Below are 7,803 nucleotides of genomic sequence, written 5' to 3' on the forward strand. Positions count from 1 at the left end.
AAATACTGATGAGTTTATGTTACATTTAGAGCTAGTTCATGAACCTGAAGAGTGGCATCTTTTCATTGATTCTTCTAAGTATGGTTTAAAAGGAGTTCTGCTTCACAACAGTAATAAACATCCTTCTGTATCGATTTTTTTTTTGTGGAATTAATACAAACAAAACATATGATGTTATGAAAACAGTTACTGAAAAAATAAATTATAAAAACTTAATTGAAAGTGTGTGAAGATTTAAAAGTAACAGTTCTTTTGTTAGCCATGAAATTAAAGTATACAAAATACTGTTGCTTTATTTATGAGTAGTACAGCTGATCTATCGATCAGCATTATGTTAGTAAAACAGTGGAAGAAATGAGAAAACTTAATTCATGGTGAAAAAAAAATTATTCCAGAGCCTGTAGTTAAACTAGAACAATATTTTTACTGCCACTTTATGTCAGACTGAGATTTTATAAAAACTTTGTAAAAGTTATGAAGAAGATCAGTCAAGGATTCTAAAGTGAAAATTCCCAGAAGTAAGTGGAACAAATATGAAGGGATTTTTTTTGGCCCAAAAATAAGGGAATTGGTCAATGATGAAATGTTTAACTCTTGTCTTGACTGATAAGTTGGAACTCTATGCTTGAACAGCATTTTAAGACATTTGAAAAATGTTTGTGGGTGTCCATAAATCACAAAATTACCAGGATGTTGTAGATAGAATTCTTAGAGCTATAGGTTGTAATATTTCACTAAAAGTCCATTTCCTGGATTTCCTCCCACCAAACTTGGGGCTGTAAGTGATGAACATGGTAAACATTTGCAGAAAGATATTCCAGTATTGGAAAATCATTACAAAGGCAAATGGAGTGTGATAATATGCTAGCTAATTACTTTATAATTCAAGATTTGCCTAAGGCTACCTACAAAAGAAGAGCAATATGCTAGCTAATTACTTTATAATTCAAGATTTGCCTAAGGCTACCTACAAAAGAAGAGCATCTGCTAAGACCTAAGACATTTTAATTTAAGTATATGAGATCCCATAACATTATTTACATTATATTAACTTTAAAGACCTTTAATTTCTCATTTTTATTAAACTGGGTGATAGAAAGATTCTAGTGTGACAGAAACATTTTATTTACTATTCTGTAATCTATGTATAAAAAAAAAACTATGCAGAGAAGGGTATCACGCATAGAGAAACATCAAAAAAGTTTTATTCAGTGTATTATTAAACCATAAGAAAAATATAAATATTTTTTTTAAAATGGCTGCTTAAATAGCATACTTCACAGTTTACTGGAATGAATTAATCTATTCTCTGTTCAGTTCATTCTAAGGAGATATCACATAAACACACTGCAGACAACAGAGTGCTATGGAACAGTATGCCTAAAAAATATTACATATTAAACTTATAATTTTTTTGTAATTCCTCACAAAATTTTATACTCACTTTACACTTACTTAATTCTAATTACTATTATAATTTATATTTACTTTATACTTAATTTAATACTAAACTTATAAATTTTTAATTCCTCACAAAATTTTTAATATAATAAAACCTAAGAAAAAAATAATATCCCAAACATAATTTAATTGGTAAAATATATAACCTGAACAAAACGTTACCACTTCGAAACATTAAGAAAATTGCTTACTTTAATATCTGACAGTGTCCGACAAACACAGATTCCCTCCATTATATCCAATTCTTCATCACTCCCAGAAGTTGGCATTGATGACGAATCATCTCTAACATTAATTATTAGTTCATCAGCCACAACTTCAAGAAAACTATCTAAGGTCCCTTCTTCTTTTCTTCTGTAACATTCTTCACGCACTGTTTCCACTTATAAGTTGATACCTCGTTCACGCCTTTTTCAAGCAGGATTTTAACATCTTTCATTTCATATGTATTACTATTTCGGGCACCATGCCTTTTACTTGACTCCATACTAACTTAATAAGATTAAGGTTATAGTGATAAGAGAGAAGCCTTAAACCATATGGCCTTTCTTCTCAACCAAATCAACAATTAAAAATTTATTTAATTTGTCACGATTGTGTTTTACATGTACAAGGAGTTCTGCCTTTAAAATGTTTTCTCCAAAGTGGGTATTTTTTTATTGCAGCCATAAAGCAATTTGCTGTTTCCTCCATGATACGAAGCATTTTCCATTAGAACAATGTTAATTTTTGGTCAATAACGACAAAACTTTTTCAAACCACTTCCTAAAAATATCTCCATTATGTCATCATGGTTGTCTCCAGATTTTTTGTATTCAAAAACGAGTAATCCCCTCTCTAAAAATCTATTTTCATTGCCAATATGTACCACAATTAATTGCTTTCCTTTATTTTTTGGAAGTTGCATGTTCCTGCTTAATTATAACAGCAGAAAATTGTTTTCCAATGTTTTTACCAAATGGTAAAAACTCTTTTTACTAATGTAAGTAACGATTGTATCACACCCAATTCTTGAAGTGGTGTGGCCTTCATTTACCATGTCTCGCTCAAATAAAATATATTTCTACTAGTTTTTCTATAATTTGCTATTTTTTTTAAATAATTACGCTGCCACATTATGATCCCTTCTCAATCAACAATTACACTTTTTTTATTTCTTTTAATAAATTAAAATCCATTGACAGTAATTTGTGTAAACTAGTGCATCCAATCTTTGCATAACGCTTGTCACAATTTATCACAGCCAGCATTTTTTTAAGATTGGTATTTCATTTTGAAAAAATAAATTATGTATGGTCTATCATATTGCATTTTTGTCAAATTCATCCCATTTTCCTAGCACAGGTTTACCACGTTTTCTATTTTTAACAGGAATTTCTACCTTTCCTTTCCTATTTATTTCAGTCCGTAATTTATTAACACTATTAAACGACACACCAGTTAATTCAGAAGAATGTTTCACTACTTCCTTTTCAACCAACGTAGGATTTTTTCCAGCAGTTGATTGAATTTGTTCAAAACTATTTTTTTTTTTTCACCACTTTGCAAATGTTTCTCTTTTCTGGGCTTATTAAAAGGTGTTCCTGAAATATCAGCGATATCGAAAAACTATTCGAATACAGACATATGCAAGCTATTTATGCTATCAGATTTCACAGTAATCTCAAAATAACTGAATATACACACACGGTCCCATGTACCAAAAAAAGTACTGAAACACAAAACTACAATTAAAAGAAAATTAAAAATATCCAGTATGGAATAAGAGGATTTGTACTATTATTTTTAAGTCAGTGATAAACAATGATGTTTTGCTTTTAAACATCTGGTAGTTACAACAGCTCGGTGCACACAATAGTGGCTGTACTTACACGCACTATCACACTCGCAGTTTGTTTATTTCATCTCCCTCTAAGAATGAACAGATTATACACAAATACTGCTGCTAAAAATTTATTTGATATAACAAACTAAAATCACTTTTTACTTAATACATGAGAAGTACCAACCTTTAAGAAGGTCCAGTAATATTATATTAAGTAATATATCCACGAATATAATGCAAAACAGGGAGAAAGCATGGTAGATTACAAAATGAGTAGGTAATGTTAACAACAAAATGTCCAAACAACATGCATTAATACGAGTTTTCACAATTTATATAAATTTCTGTAAACAGTGTTAGTATTGATTTAAAGCTATTTTGCATTGTGAGAATTTTCTGTATACATTTTGGAAACAAAATGTTAACTGTAAATATCATTACCACCATGCAGTATGAAAAAATCTTGTCTACAAATTTTAAAAATTATAAAATTTGACAACTGGTAAATTGGTCACCAAAGTGACCAATTTACATTTTCATGTATTTTGTTCTATATTTGACACACTTTGTCATATCACCTGCATTTTGGTTGATTTAATATGCCAATTTTAAAAGTATATTTCATTCAATAAAGAAGATGATGGGAAACCACCTGACTGATTATTTTTCTTAATAAGTCTGACTTACAGTAAGTGCTTGTTATTCTTGAGAATGGCTATTTCATTTTTATTATTGACCTATAATTCATATTTCCTTCCACCAAAATGCAATTATGGTATTAAAAAAAATTGTAAATGTGTCTGCGTGTATGTATACATATTTATGTATATCATCATCAACTGGTGTTCTGCCACGCGGCGTGTCCCTTACACCACTACTATCTTCATCCATTTCTGTCCTAAGTCTTCTCCTTTATTGCCTTGCAGTTTTCAATTTTCACCTCACCTATTTTCTTCTTCTTCTTCGTAGTTTCCTTTCTCCTTTTACTGACCTTTCTAATGCAGTTGTCAAAATTCTACTTACTCTAACCATATGTAAAAATCAGTTTCCTCTTCTTTTGTATGGTTCCCACATAAGTGCTCTTTCTTTTAATCCTTTCATCCTGTTCATTCCTTTCCTATTCCTCACTTCATCTGTCCATCTTATTTTCTACTTCCTTCTCCATATCAAGAACTCAAAAGCCTCAATTCAGTCTCTCTCCCTCTTCCTCATTATTTAAGTTTCACTCCCATTCAAAAGAGAATTTTTGAACAGGAGTGAAACTCCCATTCATAGCCAAATATTATGTACTCCATACATAATGTTTGGCTAACCTCTTCCTGAACTCTTAAGACCAAACCTTAGTACATAGTAATTCCCTCTTAACTGAAGGCTTCCTTTGCCATTGCTGTCATTTTTGTTTCCATTCTGCTCTTCCAAACCTCTTGTCTCCAGAGTATCAAATATCTTTAATCATTTACTTTTTCTATTTTTAATTCACTTATTCTTACCTTTAAATGCTCTTTGTTATTAATTTACATTACTTTAGTTTTCTCCATATTTTCATTCTATACTCTTTCATTCATTCCTCCAGAGCTGTTAATGTTTGAGCCACATGTGTGAGTGTGCGTGCGCACGCGCGTGTATGTGTTCATGAGATAATTCTGTAGCAAAAAATAATAAAAACTTTCATCTTAACAAGGTCGGAAAACGGTTCGTTTGCTAGTTTTGGTTGCAAAACATTTAGCCCTGCTCTCTGCTTCCTCTTTGAAATTAAATTCATATATTCTCTCCTCTTTATTAATTGTAAATAAAGAAACTGACTCTTCTTATTTATGTAAAAGTATAAAATTGTTATATTCAGTTGGCCTAGATCACCAGCTGAGATTTAGAAAATTACTATTCTTGTATTATTCAGTCCAAATTTAGTTCTCATACTGTTAGGTACACTCTCATAATATAATGAACAATGTATCATTCAAGTAAACATTAAAGATCATATTTAAATATAAATTGAACAATATCTCTTATTTATTAGTGTTTAAACCAGCGAATTAATATTAGAATAATGGAACCAGAGCAGTTTTGTTATTTGTTGGTCCTCCGGGCTGGATATGAAGGTTTATTTGTGATATTCTTCAAACTTCAAATTAAAAACTGCAGTTACTTTTTTCAACCTTTAATATTTTGATGTATGGTTAATATAAGAAAGGATTTAGTGAAGTTGCCGATTATACAATTGAAACAAAAAAACTTCTTTCTTCAGTATCATTAATGTAATATCATTTTTAATTTATTTTCTATTTAATCTGTATTGTTAAGAATTTATATTATTAATTAGAATTATTAATTTTATTATGGACAAAGACTACTTCTTAAGACAGAGAAGGTCAGTTAAGGCCTCTATCATAGGAATTGGTACATTCACTAGCAATTATAATGTCTCACAAAGTGATAGTCACGCCTTGTGCATTAAATTAAGGAATCTTATCGATTTGCAAGGCAAATATGATGTTATACAAACACAACCTGAAACTGAATTTGATGTTTGTTCATCAGAATGTGTTCTAATTGAAGAGTACTTGTGTAGTGTAGGATACAAATTGCAACACCTCATAAACCACAATAATAATCAAAGGACAATAAATGAAGAACTCAATGTAAACACAACAATTAAGCGTATACAGTTACAACCAATTAATGTATTAATAACACTAAAGGACAGTGTTACAACAATGTAACCAAATCCTTTACTAAACGATTTAATTTAAGTTGTCAATCAAAACAAAATATTTAAAAATGTTAATGTTGGTTCATTGATTTATACATATAAATCATCTAAACTGGGTAGTGAGCACAATCATGTATTTGATATGACAGAAATGGCAAAAAGTGGCTGAGATGACTTTATCGAATTCTATTGGTTTAAAAATAAATAATTTGGTGATTTTAAATGTCTTCTATTCATTAATAATAAAAATATAAATTAAGATTTTGCTGTTGACAAAAATCTATTTTATTAAATTTACAAACACTTTTTGTGATGAAAATATTATTTTTTGAGTCCTTATATATTTACTATAATGTAACAAATATTAATGTAAGGTTTTTATTAAATTTTCCATTTTATTTGAATCAAAATTTTGAACTGACTATGAAGAACGATATAAACATTAAAGAAATAGAAAGTATTTTTTCTACAGCTGAGGCAAAATTCAAATTTCATATAACCAATAACATTCAATATTATTTCTAATTGTTCATGATAGTCTTTACCCCTCTCTTCGATCATAAGTGAGTGCGCATTTTCTCCGCACAGAATACAAAATAAGGTCAAAATCTCCTTAAAATTGCAAGTTCAAAGAAGTACAAAAAAAAATCAAAAAAGTAATTTTGCTGCCGTCAGACATTTGAACACGCCACCATACGGTGAAAAAAAATTGCCCGCAACATACTCCGGCTGGAGAAAAAAATTTGGACAAGTGCAGTGTGCGAGCAGGATGTACTTAATCCAAAAACAAATTGCTGCGTGCAATCTAGATTGTGGTAAGAATCAAATGCAAAAAACACAATTTCTCCATATTGCTCCAGTCAAGTGTATGAGTATATACAGTAATATTAAGATATATGAATTTGCCTATACTTCGAAAGATCGCCCAAACCTGTGCGTCAGCCCAGCTGTAAGTGTAAACTTATGAAGAGTAAAAAGTAGAAAAAAAATATGTAAAAAAAAACCGTTTCAAAAACCACTCTTATATTAAAAGTTTAAAATAAAAAAAAGTGTAAAAAAAGTTTTTAAAATACCACTCTTAAGTTAAACGCAATAAAAGGTAAAAAATAATTTTAGGATGGTGTCTCAGAATGGATTTAACAAAAAGCTTTGATGGTAATATGCAAGATTATGTGAAAGTCATACCTTTATTAATAACATTAGTGATGAATGGCCTAAAGAATTGGGTGATCATGTCAAAATATAAATCTTTACGCGAAAGATTTTTGTCGGTTTCGAAAGCCCGAAATTTTTGTATTACTTTGATACAAATTCCAAGCTTGCGGTCTTTATCCTAACAGTTCAGCGGGATTTTTTGATAAATTTAAATCCTCTTCTGATAGAGTAGTTACTGAAGTAATCTTTGAGGCCGGTCAATGTTCAGTGTAATCTGTGATATTGAAGGGTGAATGTGTGTTGTCATTGGTTTAATTTCACAGATAGAAAAAAAAAAATGTTAATGCTTCTCTAAGTGTGATACCATTTCTTGAATTGCATTTTTACATCACGGATCTGTAAGTCCAATTTTTCCGTCACTTTAGTTTTAAGTATATTACGCTAAAAAAAATTAAGGGAAAATATATTTAAAAATTGTAATTTTGCATCCCCATACCTATGTTAGAATGATTTCGCTGATGCTTTTCTTTTATAAATAGCCTCAGTCACATCTCGAATTAATGTCCAACAGTAATCGGCTAACATGTTAGTATTCCATTTCCCTTTACCTTTACCTTTTTCGGTGAGGGGATTTCCATCACCGAAATGTCGG

Source organism: Lycorma delicatula, chromosome 12 (genome assembly GCF_047948215.1).
Source record: "Lycorma delicatula isolate Av1 chromosome 12, ASM4794821v1, whole genome shotgun sequence".
NCBI classification, from domain to species: domain Eukaryota; kingdom Metazoa; phylum Arthropoda; class Insecta; order Hemiptera; family Fulgoridae; genus Lycorma; species Lycorma delicatula.